An 18,221-nucleotide genomic window follows, 5' to 3' on the forward strand; every position below is an offset into this window, starting at 1 on the left:
AAGGGGGTACAATAATCTACTTTCTAAGGAGACCTATCACCTGAGATCAAGCTGAAAGAGGGGGCATTAATTTATTTTATAAGGAGACCTATCACCTAAGATCAAGCTGAAAGGGGGGGACAATTTATTTTCTAAGGAGACCTATCACCTGAAATCAAGCTGAAAGGGGGGGGGGTGGCATTAATTTATTTTATAAGGAGACCTATCAGCTGAGATCAAGCTGAAAGGGAGGACAATAATTTATTTTCTAAGGAGACCTATCACCTGAGATCAAGCTGAAAGGAGGGACAATAATTTATTTTCTAAGGAGACCTATCACCTGAGATCAAGCTGAAAGGGGGGGGGGCAATAATTTACTTTCTAAGGAGACCTATAACTCGAAATCAAGCTGAAAGGGGGGACAATTAATTTTCTAAGGAGACCTATCAGCTGAGATCAAGCTGAAAGGGGGGACAATTTATTTTTTAAGGAGACCTATCAGCTGAGATCAAGCTGAAAGGGGGGACAATAATTTATTTTCTAAGGAGACCTATCAGCTGAGGTCAAGCTGAAAGGGGGAAGATTAATCTATTTTTTTAAGGAGACCTATCAGCTGAGGTCAAGTTGAAAGGGGAGAGATTAATTTATTTTCTAGGGAAACTAGTGTCAAACTGAAGAGGTTGGAGATATTTTATTTATTTTCAAGGGAAACAAAATCAGCTGAGGTCAAGCTGTAATGGGGGAGGGAGAATATTTTAGAAGGAGACCTATTAGTTGAGGTCAAACTGAATGGGTTAGGGAGATTTGTTGATTTTTTAAAGAGGTCAGTCAGTGGAGATTACGCTAAGGGTGAGGAGCCAATCAGTAGAATTATATTAAAGGGTGGGGAGATATTCTGGTGAGGCTAATCAGGGAAGATTAAACTGAGGGATGGGAAGATTAAACTGAGGGATGGGAAGATTAAACTGAGGGATGGGAAGATTTTGTATGGAGGCAGGCAAAGGAGATAAAACTGAGGAATGGGATAACAATGAATTTAAAGGGATGCCAATAAATGGAGACCAAACAGGGTTGAGGGAAAATTTATCGATGTTCAAAGGAGACCTATCAGCTGAGGTTAAACTAGGTAAGAGGGATGGGGGTAAGTGTTAGGACTTGGACTATGAGGAAAAAGTTAAAAGCTTGGGCAGTACAATCTGTTAACTAACAGAGATCCTATAGACTGGCCTATATTTGGTGCTTCAAGATGTCCATAATTAAGATTTCTTACCCCTTTACGAAACCTACGATTTAGTCAAGGCATGTTACATAACTCCATAATGCATTTTGTCTAAAGGTACTCTAATTTAGTAATGTATGAGATAAGGCAAAAATCATGCAAATGATGATACAAGCATCAAATTAGGCGCACTTATTCTCTGAGTAATACTAATCAAATATGCCCTATTGGCCAAATAAAAATCCAAGATGGCATCCATTTTTTTCAAGATGGCCACCAGATTAGCCACCGTAAGTTAAAGTTCTGCTTAGAAGTATTTGCTGTAGTCCAAGTTGCATAATCTAGATATGGATTCCTATGTTTTCAAGGCTACTGAAGTAAATTTTAACATTTTTAAACCACAATGACACATTTTCCAAAATCATTTACAGTTTATAAAGAAATATATGTTTCAAGATTTTCTTGTTTGTAAAGCACAAACAATGCAGATCCGTGGTGAACCACATTGGTTGATGGGCTAAACTAGATGACGGTAGCACAAAAAAGGTCTGTACAGTATGCATCTGAAAAAGTATGTCTAGCTCCAAAACCTTCAACTGGATGAAATTGATGAAGTTCTTGTAAGAGTGGTTGTTGGGCACTACCAAGGCACATTGGTGACATACTGCAGTAAACCTCAGCATGAGCTTCAATCTCAGCATTATGCTGGAATAACCTACTAGTATCCCAAATGCCTCCTAACAAACCCTAAATCAGTTAGTCAGCCACACCTGAATGGACAGCATGTGAAGATCTGCGAAACCCGAGCCAAGTACAACAGGGCTTAGATGGTGTACAGGTCATAAGGGACTTATGACACTGGTGAACAATCAAACTAGATGTACGCAACAGTGTAAGAGCCTAGTTTTATTCCATACAGGCCATACAGGAAAGTGTATCATACATGTACATGGTGATAAAAGGATCAACCCTTGGCCCTGAACATCATACTGACCATAAAAGCTACTTTTACCAGAAAATTGTGGAACACTGATTGAATCAGTTATGTTGATATCAGGTTAAAGATGATCTAAAGTCTCCCCCCTCCCCCGCCACCCAGACTAATGCTGCCTGAAGTGGGATTGATTAATATGTGAACTTGCCAAAGAATATTTCAGTTTCCCCCATCTTCTAATCAAGATGGCTCTGCAAAAAATGAGGGTGGTGGGATAAAAGAAACCTTCACTCAAAAGAAGGCACTATATCATGAGAGTTGCAGAGTCTTGCCTGTATGCATTCAGTATCACCAGAACAAGACAAACACGCCAGATGACTGAATGTAGCTTATACAAGCTTATGAAAACTACAGTATATACCATGATTATTGCTCTGAAGAGTCTGGTATATCAGATAAAACCTTTGACGATTGGTGTGAGCAACAAAGGAAAAAGATCCACCAGTTCATGATCTTGACCTGCAGAGACTGGATAGATTCGGGGTTCTCGTGTACTAGAAATCAAGTACAAATGCTAGTGAACATGAAGCATGACTAGATCTCTTTGCCTGCAAGCAAAGGCCATTCATCTCAATTCTACCAACACAGGAAGACCCTCAGAGAACACACAAAGCATACAGCCTATCAGGCTGGGATCATCTGGCCAGGCAACCTTCTTCAGTGCAGATATGAGAAGTCGAGCAGTCAGCTGAATGAGGGCGGATACACAAAGACACAAAGGAGACACATAGCAGATACGTTAGACCGCACTACGTATTAATGCAATGAACTGTCGTGGACTAAGTGTTCTTGTAAGAAAGGCTGTACAGGTAAGAATTGCTGTACAGGTAAGAAAGGCTGTACAGGAAGAGGCAACTCAAATGCACATCACTCTGCAGCTGTGTATGTGACCAAGTAGCAGCTAGAGGACCAGTGGCATGGTTTGAACACTATGGTGCAAAACTTATAAGAAAAACGGGCAATTTGGTAGCCATCTTGAAAAAAAAAAAAAGTAAAATCTTGAAAAATAGGTCACTTTACGATATAAAGTATATCTTAAGAATGTGTAATTTTGCTCTATAAATTCTAGAATATTCTTCAGTAGGCTTGAAAACATAGGAATCCGTACCAAGATCATGTAAATCAGACAACTACAAATACTCATAAGCAATACATCAATTTCAGGGTACTAATTTGGCAGCCATCTTGAAAAATGCCCACTATCTTGTATTTACAATAGGCCAATTGATATCAGTTTTATGACGCCTGATAAGCCCGGTCACTTTAGCATTGTTGAAAATAGACTTAAGGGAACTTAAACCTAGGTCAAATGATTCAAAGTTAATTAAGTTTTGGTCTATAAAGCTGAAGTAGATTAATTTGGTCAATTAAGTCGAAGTGAATCAAATTGTTGGTCAATCAAGATGAGGTAAATTAAGATAAGGTCAATTAGTTTGAGGTCAAGTAGGTCAATTAAGTGTGTCAATTAGTTTGAGGTCAAGTAGGTCAATTAAGTTAAGATCATTCAAGTAAAGCAATCAAGTTGATTTTTCAAGATCAATTAATTTGGGGTCAATTAAGTTTAGATGTGATAAGCCGAGGTCTTCTATTAAGCTGAAATCTTAGGTTGAGGTTTTTAAGTCAACGTCTTTGACCTTGAACTTTGGCAACCTCATGTTCTAAGTCGAGATTACTTGATCAAGGAAGATGCTAGATTTGACTGAAATTTAACAAATTAGATGTTAATCCTATCAATTACCAAACAAATTCTTCAGATTTCTATAGCTGGAATAATTTCACCCATTGAAAACATTTTCAAACGACCATAAAACAAGTTTAATACTAACATCAAAAACTCCAGCTGCAGCAGATGTCATTTCAAAGATAGTCTTGGAGATTTCCTCTTGAGGGGTCAGAGTCAAGTTGTTCCTTTGGAGGGATAGTATCCATTTCAAGATCATATTAGAACGGAATGGTGAGAGAACTCTCCTGGAAAAAAAATATTTTTATTAGATATACAATCAATATACCAAATTCAACGGCATCGATATATTGTATACTATATATTCCTAGTCTTTAAACTACATTCATTCCCTTCCAAATGGATTTGCCCTGGATTAAAAATTATCTTTATAACTCAGTTCAATAACTATTTGGTTTCCTTTTCAAACTGTTGAAGAAAAGCTTAAATGAACCGAAAACTTCATTGTAACAAAGTCCCAGAGTAGATCCGTAAGCTATTTCTAGTACAAGTTGAAGCTGTGAAAAGTGCCAAACAACATCGTCTAGTTGAAATTTGCCCAAAAGTCACCTGGTTAGCTATCATCTTTCCTAAAACCTGCGACTGAACCAAATAATGTCCCAAATCATACAGTTGTATCAAAGTTTTCAAAGACCTTACAACTGAGCTCTAAGTCCTTAAGACCTGAGATTTTAACTATAACCTCTAGAAAATCCTGCATCAAGGAATACTCATAAAATCCACCAATTCTTTGTTACACAAAATCAGTTACAACCAAGAAAATCCCAGAAAATAAACATCGAGGCTCTATAAACTAGATCACTGAGCTGTAAGCGCATAAAACCCCAATTGAGGTTTAAAATTCATAAACCTCTACGCAAAATTGTTAAGCTCAATGAAACAGCACACTTGTAGAATAAGTCATTCAACGCCTCATAATCAAGTCATATGCTTCATTAGGTTAAGCAAGCACAGCTTCCTAAAACACCAATTAATCTTACAAAACCCTTACACATGATCAGTAAGCTTCCACAAACACTGTAGCTAATCCACAGGCTCCAGAAAGAGACATATTCAAATTTTACACACACACAGAACCCCGATGGTTGATATGTAACCTCCTTAAAACTTTCAATTGAGCTATAACCTCCCCAAAACCACATAGACAAGTTGCCAGATCCCTGAAAACATGAACTGAGCCGTACGATCAATAAGGCCGCACAAGTAAGCCATAAGTTCATGAAAACACAAAATTTATCTTCCAGCTTCTTAAAACTTGCAATAGAACTTCAAGATCCAAAAATGTAAGATTGTTCACTATATCCTAACAGCATAAAATGCAAATCCCTGTAAAACCTGTAGTTTGGGTGCAATCTTGCCTAAAGTACACCATGGAAGTTCAAGATAAAAAATCGAGAGATAAGTTCCCTCTTGGCAAGAGCCCGTGGTCTGCACCTTCAGTGCTGGTTGCTCTAAAACGAACGAGCGAACGAAGGGATAATTGTCCAATCCCAGAGCTCTGAGGGAGTAACCTTACAAAAAATTCATAAATAAAGACAACCACTAAAACACTACAAATAAGTACTAGCCTACACCAAGATGCAAAAACTTCCCTCATGTTGTAAGTTATCAAAACTCCACATAAGAGTCAGTAAGGTCCCAAACGTTGGCAAAAATCTTTAAACTGTTACAAGCGAACCATATGGCCTAAAAATATGTCATAAATAAGCTGAGAGCTTTGAAAAATGTCCTATGTAATATGTAGCACAGGTGTCAGATTACCTTCAATTTACCTAGAGAGCATCAAATATGGGTTATTCAAATCACAGGGGTAGTATACTTAAATAGTTGCTAGTAAACCTCAAGGTAACTCCGCGATGAACTTTAATAACCTAGTAACTTGTATAATGTAGGCATTTTTGGTGCTAAATATTGATCTGGGTGCTGCTAACACCAGTATTTAATATGTCATTATTTTTATGGACAATATTTTTGTGAAATTAGACAACCATAATAGTAATTATTTTAATGAGGATTATCAATAAACCTATTAATATAGGCCTAGAAGTTCACACAAAATCACATGGGACCTGGAGTTGTGTGCCAGCAATGTCCAATAGTACTCTATCACAACTTGTGCATGTTGTATATTCCCCTTAATAAGAGTATGGGGTTTGAAAATTTTTCTTCTAAATACTAAGATCATTTCACCATCCTTACATAAAATAAGGAAAAGCACAGTATATTCTCACAGACTATATGTAAAACCTTGTCAAATATGGCTGTTTTGTCCAAAAATTTAAAATTCCATGCAAAAAAAGAAAAAATAAAAAAAAAATGCTGACAGAATACATCACCTAAATTTACGAGATTATTTTCTTAGGCAAATGCAGTATATTCTAAGGTTAAGTTGACAATGGCAATTTCATTTAAATTTTTTTCTTTTTAAAGATTTAGCAAATATCCATACTTTTAGTTACTAAACTTTATCATCCTAGTATACTGTATTGGGTTATTGTATAGTTTCATGAGATTACAGTACAGCATGTAGTAGCTATTTCATACCCCTCATGTAATGATAAAGTACAGTACTGTACCGTACATTTCCTCACAGGACTTATTTTAGCCTTAAATACGTAAAAAAATACTGTAATACTACAGTACAACAAGAATCCAAAATAAAATTACAAATACCACAAAACATTTAATGGCAGGCAATTACTTTTTAAAAATGAGTTTACCATACTAATTCCCAGTTAGGCCTTTGAGGTTAGCAGTAAGATATTCTGTGCATAGATAATGTTTACCCCTGACATTACCTGTCTGCTAGTAGTTTTCTGATTCAATATGCCACATACTTCATATATTGTTTAATCCCAGCATTCTGAACATCACTACATAATTAATCAGGGTAGTCATTGAGGTTGATTAGTATAGCAACTCTGAAAGGACTCTACTGCGGTGCAACATGTTAGGTTGTCAAGGTGCCTCCTTGCCATCTGATATTAGTAGGTTTATTTATGATAGTGAGCTTAGGCCCTTACCTAGACGTTTATCTCAACTTGACCCTTTTGCTGGTAAGTGGTCAACATAAACATCCCTAACCAATCTTGCCTACAAACATCATTTGATGGGAAAGTCAGAAAAATTTGTGGAACCAGTTAACCAAAACAGCCATACAATCCAGCAATTTGTTTAGACCAAACATTCTAGAACCTTTGTTTCATATGTGACACTAATTTTTCTGTGTTGTTCAGGCAGACAAAATAGCAAAATAGTCCAAAATTTGATGCATTACATATATTTTGCCCATGGCTTTTGCAGCCCTTTCGAGAGCTACATTAGATAAGGATGTATCCTCCTTTTTCATAGATAATTTTCTTCCTCACTAGGTGAAAATGAATGTACTGTAAACCATGTGATCAATTCAACTTACCCAAATAGAGGCTCTTTATTATTGGTGGTTGTGGAGGGAGCTATCATAAAAACCTATTAATTTCTGATTGATGTACAGAAAACATATTTGGAGAACTAAAATAATAAGAAAACTTACAATTAACTTCAACAATTTAGATTTCCGATTATTACTGTATAGGCTACCATAGAATATCACACTTATCTAACCAACACACCAAGTGAGAGAAAGGCTCAAGCTATCTCAACTTAGCACTTCTATAACCTAATTCTCATAATATACATACAATCTCAAATGCATAACCAAAAACAGCATGCATGACATCTTAATTAAGCTAGGAACAGGATATAGCCGTGTCTACCAAAACTAAAAATTTACCAAATCATGGAGCCATTATTTCAAGCCAAGGGTATACTGCATGTCTTAAGATACAAGTGGAAATTTCCGGTACCTGTAGATCAGCTATAAATACAGTAGTAGGGGAAACCTTGACCTACAGGCTGCAATGTGCAAGGGCCCGTGCCTGGCCGTAAGGGTCAGGCAATCTACAACAACAAGAAGAAACCTTGAGGTGTGATGCCTTTACTAAGGACACAATAGAATAACTTTACCGAAGCTAGTCAGACGTAAAGCTTAGCCTTTGAAATCATCAAATTTAGTATAGAATTTACCAAAACAGCAAAAGGAAAAATGCATTGATTATGCACATTAAAAAGTCATCGCTCGCGGTCAATTAAAGCGGATTTTCAAGATTGTACCTAAGATAAAAGGACGAATTGGTTCTGAGCATTATCCATTTATATTTCAACACGGGAAAAACAAATATGATCCTAATCTCTTAAAAGATATGCACTGATACAACACCAAAATCAATCAGGAGCCCCAAAATGATATTTTGATTATAAAATAAATTTTTGAATATACTTACCCGGTGAATATATAGCTGCAACTCTGTTGCTCGACAGACAACTCTACGGAAAAACTCGCCAGCGATCGCTACACAGGTTGCGGGTGTGCCCAACAGCGCCATCTGTCGACCAGATACCCAGCTCTCATGTAAACAAAGACTCAATTTTCTCCTCGTCCCACTGCGTCTTTATTGGGGAGGAAGGGAGGGTCATTTAATTTATATTCACCGGGTAAGTATATTCAAAAATTTATTTTATAATCAAAATATCATTTTTAAATATTTAACTTAGCCGGTGAATATATAGCTGATTCACACCCAGGATGGTGGGTAGAGACCAGTAATATATGTTTACATTTTATGAGCTAAGAGTTTTTTATTTCATTTTAGAAGTTATCAAAATAACAAAAACAAAATAAATAGGTACCTGGTAAGGAAGTCGACTTGAACAATTACTCTGCCTTTTAAGTACGTCTTCCTTACGGAGCCTCGCGATCCTCTTAGGATGCTGATCGACCCCTAGGAGCTGAAGTATCAAGGGTTGCAACCCATACAACAGGACCTCATCAAACCCCTAATCTAGGCGCTCTCAAGAAATGACTTTGACCACCCGCCAAATCAACCAGGATGCGAAAGGCTTCTTAGCCTTCCGGACAACCCAAAAAACAACATTAAAAACATTTCAAGAGAAAGATTAAAAGGGTATGGAATTAGGGAATTGTAGTGGTTGAGCCCTCACCCACTACTGCACTCGCTGCTACGAATGGTCCCAGTGTGTAGCAGTCCTCGTAAAGAGACTGGACATCCTTTAGATAAAAAGACGCGAACACTGACTTGCTTCTCCAATAGGTTGCGTCCATTATACTTCGCAGAGATCCATTTTGCTTAAAGGCCACGGAAGTTGCAACAGCTCTAACTTCGTGTGTCCTTACCTTAAGCAAAGCTTGGTCTTCCTCACTCAGATGTGAATGAGCTTCTCGTATTAACAGTCTGATAAAGTAGGATAAAGCATTCTTTGACATAGGCAAAGATGGTTTCTTAACTGAACACCATAAAGCTTCAGATTGGCCTCGTAAAGGTTTAGTGCGCTTTAAATAGAATTTAAGAGCTCTCACAGGGCATAAGACTCTTTCTAGTTCATTGCCTACAATCTCCGATAAGCTGGGAATACCGAACGATTTAGGCCAAGGTCGAGAAGGCAGCTCATTTTTGGCTAGAAAACCAAGTTGTAGCGAACATGTGGCTTTTTCTGACGAAAATCCGATGTTCTTGCTGAAGGCATGAATCTCACTGACTCTTTTAGCTGAGGCTAAGCATACCAGGAAAAGTGTCTTTAAAGTGAGATCTTTCAGGGAGGCTGATTGTAGCGGCTCAAACCTGTCTGACATGAGGAATCTTAGTACCACGTCTAAATTCCAACCAGGTGTAACCAAACGATGCTCCTTAGTGGTCTCAAAAGACTTAAGGAGGTCCTGAAGATCTTTATTGTTGGAAAGATCTAAGCCTCTATGCCGGAAGACCGTTGCCAACATGCTTCTGTAGCCCTTGATAGTGGGAGCTGAAAGGGATCTTCCTTTTCTCAGGTATAAGAGAAAGTCAGCTATTTGAGCTACAGAGGTACTGGTCGAGGATACAGAGACTGACTTGCACCAGTCTTGGAAGACTTCCCACTTCGATTGGTAGACTCTAAGGGTGGATGCTCTCCTTGCTCTAGCAATCGCACTGGCTGCCTCCTTCGAAAAGCCTCTAGCTCTCGAGAGTCTTTCGATAGTCTGAAGGCAGTCAGACGAAGAGCGAGGAGGCTTTGGTGTACCTTCTTTACGTGTGGCTGACGTAGAAGGTCCACCCTTAGAGGAAGACTTCTGGGAACGTCTACTAGCCATCGAAGTACCTCGGTGAACCATTCTCTCGCGGGCCAGAGGGGAGCAACTAGCGTCAACCTTGTCCCTTCGTGAGAGGCGAACTTCTGCAGTACCTTGTTGACAATCTTGAACGGTGGGAATGCGTAGAGATCTAGATGTGACCAATCTAGGAGAAAGGCATCTATATGTATTGCTGCTGGGTCCGGGACTGGTGAGCAATAAATTGGGAGCCTCTTGGTCAGCGAGGTTGCAAAGAGATCTATGGTTGGTTGGCCCCAAGTGGCCCAAAGTCTCTTGCATACATCCTTGTGGAGGGTCCATTCTGTTGGAATTACTTGCCCTTTCCGACTGAGACAATCTGCCATGACATTCAAGTTGCCTTGGATGAACCTCGTTACTAGCGAGATGTCTTGACCTTTTGACCAGATGAGCAGGTCCCTTGCGATCTCGTACAACGTCAGTGAGTGGGTCCCTCCTTGCTTGGAGATGTACGCCAAGGCAGTGGTGTTGTCTGAGTTCACTTCCACCACTTTGCCTCGAAGGAGAGACCCGAAGCTTTTCAAGGCCAGATGTACTGCCAACAGCTCCTTGCAGTTGATATGCATGATCCTCTGACTCGAGTTCCACAGTCCTGAACATTCCCGACCGTCTAATGTCGCGCCCCAGCCCACGTCCGATGCGTCCGAGAAGAGAACGTGGTTGGGAGTCTGAACAGCCAGGGGAAGACCCTCTCTTAAGTTGATACTGTCCTTCCACCAAGTCAGACAAGACTTCATCTTTTCGGAAATGGGGATCGAGACCGCTTCTAGCGTCTTGTCCTTTTTCCAGTGAAAAGCTAGATGGTATTGAAGCGGACGGAGGTGTAGTCTTCCTAATGACACAAATTGTTCCAGGGATGATAGCGTCCCTACCAGACTCATCCACAGCCTGACTGAGCAGCGTTCCTTCTTCAGCATGTTCTGGATGCATAACAGGGCTTGACTTATTCTGGGGGCCGACGGAAAAGCCCGAAAAGCTAGACTGTGAATCTTCATCCCTAAATACACAATAGTTTGGGATGGGACCAGTTGCGACTTTTCCAAATTGACAAGGAGACCCAATTCCTTGGTCAGATCTAGAGTCCACTTTAGATCCTTCAGACAGCGACGACTGGAAGAGGCTCTGAGAAGCCAGTCGTCCAAATAAAGGGAGGCTCGGATGTCCGATAAATGGAGGAATTTGGCTACATTCCTCATCAGCCTCGTAAACACGAGAGGAGCTGTGCTTAGGCCAAAGCACAGGGCCCGAAACTGGTAGACCACCTTTTCGAAAACGAATCTCAGAAAAGGTTGGGAGTCTGGGTGGATGGGGACGTGGAAGTAGGCGCCCCTTAGGTCTAAAGAGACCATCCAGTCTTCCCTTCTGACCGCTGCTAAGACTGACTTTGTGGTCTCCATGGAGAACGTCGTCTTTGTGACAAAGACATTCAGCGCACTGACGTCTAGCACCGGCCTCCACCCACCTGTCTTCTTTGAAACCAAGAAGAGGCGGTTGTAGAATCCCGGAGATTGAAGGTCCGAGACTTTGACCACCGCTCCCTTCTCTAGCAAAAGAGACACTTCCCGTTTCAAGGCTCGTCTCTTTTCTTCCTCTCTGTACCTGGGAGAGAGATCGATGGGAGACGTTGCTAGAGGGGGTTTTCGTACAAAAGGGATCTTGTACCCCTCTCTGAGCAACTTCACAGATTGTGCATCTGCGCCTCTCTTCTCCCAGGCCTGCCAGAAGTTCTTGAGTCTGGCTCCCACTGCTGTCTGAAGTTGCGGGCAGTCAGACTCTGCCCTTAAAGGACTTGGATCCTTTCTTCTTCCCTCGCTTCCCTTCGGCACGAGCACCTCCTCTGCTGGAGGCTCTGCCACGAAAGGGCGGAATAAAGCGAGACGCTGGAGTGTCCATCCTTGGTCTAGCTGACAAGGTAGGCAAAGGGGGAGCTTTGCGAGCTGAGGACGCAACAAGATCGTGAGTGTCCTTCTGCACTAACGAAGCGGCTATTTCCTTTATCAGGACTTCTGGAAATAGGCACTTGGAAAGAGGAGCAAAGAGAAGCTCAGATCTCTGGCACGGTGTAACTCCAGCAGAAAGGAATGAGCAGAGAGATTCTCGCTTTTTTAGGACTCCGGACACAAATGATGCAGCAAGCTCATTAGACCCATCACGGACGGCCTTGTCCATGCAGGACATAATGAGCAAAGAAGTCTCTTTGTCTGTGGAAGAGATCTTCCTGCTTAGGGCTCCTAGGCACCAGTCTAAGAAGTTAAAAACTTCAAAGGCCCTAAAGATTCCTTTCAAAAGGTGGTCCAGGTCCGATGATGACCAACAAATCTTTGAGCGTCTCATGGCAAGGCGGCGGGGAGAGTCTACAAGACTTGAGAAGTCGCCCTGGGCAGAGGCAGGAACTCCCAAGCCGAGAACTTCTCCCGTGGCATACCAGACGCTCGATCTAGAAGAGAGTCTAGCAGTGGGAAAAGCAAATGCTGTCTTCCCTAAACTCTTCTTGGACTGTAACCAGTCTCCTATCACCCGCAAAGCTCTCTTGGACGAGCGTGCGAGGACGAGTCTAGTAAAGGCAGGAGTGGTAGAAGACATGCCTAAAACAAACTCTGAAGGCGGAGAACCAGGAGCCACAGAAACAAACTGGTCAGGAAACAGCTCTTTGAAAATGGCCAAAACTTTTCTAAAGTCCAAAGAGGGTTGAGTAGACTTAGGCTCGTCCAATTCTGATTGTGGTTCATCTATATGTGCAGCAACATCATCATCAGAAAGTTCCTCATCCGACAACTGATGAGGAAATGGCAACGGAGTGGGTAACGGCTGGTTCGCTGAGTCCGGTCGCACTGGTGCATGCGTGACTGAGCCGGACGCAACGTCATGGACCTGCTGCCCAGTCTGTGAGCTGGCAACAACCATGGTAGCGCGGGGACGCACAGCGTCTACCCCAGACTGTCTAGACTGATTGGGTTGCGCAGTGGAAACCACACTGGGTTGCGGAGGTTGACGCACCGCGTCAAAACAAGGCAACTCTGACGGTTGTTGAACATCCAGAACGTCAAAGGCAACCTCCGTGCGTCGCTTAACGTCAACATGCGGCTGGCAGACCACACTGGAACGCATGGGTGGAGGAACTCTCTCAACTGGTGTGCGTGAGAAGGTTACCTCAGCGTCCACCGGACGCACAACCGATCGCTTGGAGGGTTGTAGGCTAGGTACTGCACTAGCTGGTACGGCAGTAACCTTCTCCGCATGAAAGTCCTGCATCAGAGACGTAAGCTTAGACTGCATGTCTTGCAGTAGAGACCACTTAGGGTCTACGGGAGCAGGTGCGGCGACAGACGGTGTTAGTGTCTGAAGCGGTACCGCTTTGCCTCTCTTAGGCGGTGAGCCGTCATCGGATGACGGCAACGAGTCCGAACTGACCCAGTGGCTACAACCGGGCCGTTGGACTTGTGCTGAAGGGACCGATTTACGTTTTAACGGTCGCGAGACCTTGGTCCAAAGTTTCTTGCGAGAAACACCTTCAGACGACGAGGTATAAATGGGCTCTCTCGTCTTTGGTAGGTAGGAGCGATCTTGGGGAGATACGCCCGATACCACGGAGGGAACGTCTGTTCGCTGATTAAAGCCTCTCGAACCCATGCGTCGTACGACATTGCTTCTCCCCTGGACTTGGGAGCTTGCAAGAGGTCCCGGACTAGGAGGACGACAGACACGAACAGACGAACCCTCAAGCGCAACACTGTCCACAACACTATCACTTGGCACTTTAGCACTTCCCACTGCACTTTGGCACTTAAGCTCCTTAACATCAGCCATGAGCTGATTACGGTCACTAGCAAGGGACTCAACTCTCTCACCCAGAGCCTGGATGGCACGCATCATGTCAGCCATCGATGGTTCCTGAGTGCCAGGAGGGGGGTTAGGAGCAACCACTACAGGGGAAGGAATAGGTTGTGGGGCATGAGGAGAGGATACATCAATAGAACGAGAAGAACTTCTCCTAACTCTATCTCTCTCTAGCCTACGTGTGTACTTTTGAAATTCGATAAAATCGAATTCCGAAAGGCCAACGCACTCCTCACACCGATCTTCCAATTGACAGGTTTTATCCCGACAATTGGAACAAACAGTGTGAGGGTCGATAGAAGCCTTCGGAAGACGCCTAGAACAGTCCCTAGCATTGCATTTCCTAAATTTGGGAACTTGTGAAGGGTCAGCCATTTTGAATTGGTCAAGGGAAATTCCAAAAAACGATCAAAAAGTCATCAACAAAGAATCCGATATAAAAAAAGAGTTCAAGGATTTGTGTGAAGAAAAACCCTGCACAGCGAAAGCTCAAAACTAGAATATAGTACTTCACCAATTAGATGTGAAAAACTCCAGTTTAGCCACAGCGAGTAAAGTACGTCTTGTCGACACGTCGACAGAGAAAATTGACTCTTTGTTTACATGAGAGCTGGGTATCTGGTCGACAGATGGCGCTGTTGGGCAAACCCGCAACCTGTGTAGCGATCGCTGGCGAGTTTTTCCGTAGAGTTGTCTGTCGAGCAACAGAGTTGCAGCTATATATTCACCGGCTAAGTTAAATATTTAAAAATGTTATGTTTAAATCTCATTGGAACTTGAAAAACCCATTGCGACTAACAAACGTCACCGAATATTTTGGTAAATTTCATTTTAGATAAATTAGAATGTCTTTTGTTTTATACAATGCAATATCTTCAAAAGTTTGAAATTTAATTTTACCCCACGAAGGGGATTTCAAGGGTAAGAAAAGCTGGCTATTCGCTGGTCATTGCCCATTGCACAAGGTTAGGGTGTAAGAAATTTTGGTGCCAGTACAGTACGTAACTTGGCTTTTGCACGAGGCCTACAATATTTTAGAACTGGTATAGTGGGATGCCTACCCTAAAATATGACTACCGATTCCTCCTTTTCCATAACCAACTATATGATAATGAGCTCAAATCAAATTTCATTATTGGCTGGTTATAGAAAAACTGGTAACAATGGAGAATGCCATTTGGGCAAGTGATATAGTTTTCTTTAAGTTATCTAATTAATGACTTTGTTCAATTACACTCCTATGTAACTTCATACCCAAATCACTTTTTACCTAAATTGCAATACAGTTCACTGCTACAGGTGGGTATCTTATAAATACTATAGAAAATGGCTGTTATCTTAGTAAGCAAATCCATTAGAACTTATTACTGATCCTATATTATATTCATATGAGGTACGTTTACAAAATAACATTGAATATTGGCAAACAGAAAACTTGCTGTACAGTGGTACGAAGTTGCGGGTACGAGGTTACAAGAATAACTGATGCGCACCAGCACTATGAACATTGCGTTGAAAATTGATGTGAAAATCTAAAATAATGAGAAGAAAAATTACAAATGTATATGGTACATGTTACCGTAATTGTATCAACGAGTATGCTGGTTAGTGAACAATCACTATGCAAAATTATGTCTTTTAACGCCATGGCTCGCTTTGCTCGTAATTGAACATTACATTATTGCTCCTCTGGTTTGGCAAAGGGTACATGTTATGATACGCACGTTAGTCAAGCTGGCAAGTATTTTGCCAGACAAAAAATTGGTGACCCAACCACTTATACACTACCCGATGGCCTGGATTAACTGATTATTTGGGTATAAGATGACTATTGTACGAGCTGACTATGATACGAAGTGACCTGATCCCGGTCTGCGTTATGCCTTAACTTGCTTCGCTCGCATTTAATACTATCTTCAATTCATAAATATACAGAGAAAGATATCCTAGTTAAGCAGGACACATTCAAATCTGATTAGCCACATACTATACTAGAATTAAAGTGGTAGGCCACATACTGTACTGGCAACAAATTTACTGCACATCACTTTTGTGTTAGGCTACAGTGCACTCCAGAAGGTAATAACTGAAGACAGTGATGCTCAGCTTGGCCAAGTATATAGATAAATTATTGTATGGAAGACTTTATCATAATAGGAGGGTGAATCCAAGGGTACCCAGGTTATGTGAAACTTATCGCCCTAGAGTAGGTTAGGTTAGTGAACGGTAAGGTTATAATGTAAACCTTTGATTAGCCCTGAAGTATCTTTGGTCGTTATGAATAACAATGATCTATACAAATTACGTATATCCAGACTATGTATGTGGCCTATGCATCTTAACCTATTCATATTGGTAAAATTCACTCGGTTTTGGTAATTGCCCCACCATAAAACCCTGGTACCCCAATGGGGCACCCAATGATAAATTATCGATACATTAAAAAACTAAATCAGCAACCAATAAAATTATTTAATTAAATATCATGAAATTCCCTGCCCACCATTTTGATTAGCCTATTCACTGTGACATATAACAATAACAACAACAAAATAGCAAATGCAACCGTTTCTAGTTCACAATTCATGCCTGGGGTTTGGCCAGTTTTCATCACCACGCTGGCCAGTATGGATAGGTGGTGGTGGGAGAATTTTGTCTGATAGCTCACAGGAAACCAACCTGGTATTGATTTCCCTGACTTGTAGAGCTTGATTGATCATGGCAATACACAAACCCTTTCACCATGTTAAGGTAACTTACTTAAAATAAAATATTTCTAGAAAGAATTGGTTTTATTCTTTTCACCAGCCTTATTTATATTAGCTACCACTCACCAAAGTAGGAAATAAAAGGTTCATATTACTAAGAATACCCGTGATTAAGCACACTAAAACCAGCGAGTTTCCATTAGGGTTGGTGAACCTCTTGAGCGCTGCCGGTAAACCATTGCATCCAGAAGAACGAAGGGCAAATGAGCGAACTCGCTTTCGTAGCACTGAGTATTGACTGTAGGTGACGTCACTTAGTAACTGTTGGTAACTGTTGACGTACACATTTGAGCAGTTCCAGGAGCTATCAGTGAAGATTTTATAAAGAGATATTTATCAATGTTCTTCGCAGAATGCTACGTTACTTATTAGCTAAATTATAAGAGATGAATATTACTACTGTTCTTTAGTAACTGTTGACGTACACACTTGAGCAGTTCCAGGAGCTATCAGTGAAAATTTCATAAAAATATATTCATTAATGTTTTTCGCAGAATGCTGCGTTATTTACTAGCCAAATTAAAAGAGATGAATATTACTAGGTGACAAAAATAAAGACAATGAGGAATTTCAATACCAAAAACCGTATATACATCCATTATAATACCTGAAACAGACAGATCTAATCCATGATACTTGAGTACAGAATTATTATTATTATTATTATTATTATTATTATTATTATTATTATTATTATTATTATTAGCTAAGCTACAACCCTAGTTGTAAAAGCAGGATGCTATAAGCCCAGAGGCTCCAACAGGGAAAGTAGCCCAGTGAGGAAAGGAAAAAAGGAAAATAGAATGTTTTAAGAAGAGTAACATTAAAATAAATATCTCCTATATAAACTATAAAAACTTTAGTAAAACAGAAGGAAGAGAAAAAAGGTAGAATAGTGTGCTCGAGTACACCCTCAAGCAAGAGAACTCTAACCCAAGACAATGGAAGACCATGGTACATTGAGCTTGATACAATTTATTAATAAATACGTAAAAAATAACCAGATTATAGATCGTACTCACACATAAAATGTATTTATTTGGATTTCTCAAACGGATATGTAAGTTTGAGAAATCATTCAGAGAACTACTAAGAAATATGGAAAAGCTATTTGAATAATGGATTTAAGGAATTGACAGATTACAGTGCTAAAAGTTGTCATTTTATCAAAATTATAGAATAAGACTAGGTAATAAAAACTCGATAACTAAGAGAAAATAGATGGAAAATAGGAAGAACTTTGGAGTATATTGAATATATAGAACATTAATACATAAAAAGTAAAGATACAATATTTTTTTTACAGAAATAGTTTATGGAAAAGCATACCATAAAGAATATAAATTATGATTACCAGTGTAAGCAACCCGTCAATTAATGAGGTCTAGATATTTAGATAGATAAGCACACCAAACATATATAAACTTTGATACGCATACACGCACACACATATAGATTCAACCCTTCTTACCCCATCCCTC

At 40.5% G+C, this 18,221-nt stretch overlaps 1 long non-coding RNA gene across 1 annotated transcript in view; it reads right to left on the reverse strand.

Moving 5' to 3' along the window:
• Window positions 1–16,950, reverse strand: part of LOC137617034 (uncharacterized) — a 38,995-nt gene extending 22,045 nt beyond the window's left edge. Inside the window, exons 1-2 of the long non-coding RNA XR_011039549.1 lie at window positions 16,807–16,950; window positions 4,019–4,160 (exon numbers count right to left, since the gene is read on the reverse strand). This is a non-coding gene — a long non-coding RNA (uncharacterized lncRNA). The remainder of the gene's footprint in view (window positions 1–4,018; window positions 4,161–16,806) is intronic.
• Window positions 16,951–18,221: the final 1,271 nt, after the last annotated feature.

Source organism: Palaemon carinicauda, chromosome 23 (assembly GCF_036898095.1).
Source record: "Palaemon carinicauda isolate YSFRI2023 chromosome 23, ASM3689809v2, whole genome shotgun sequence".
Taxonomy (NCBI): Eukaryota; Metazoa; Arthropoda; class Malacostraca; order Decapoda; family Palaemonidae; genus Palaemon; species Palaemon carinicauda.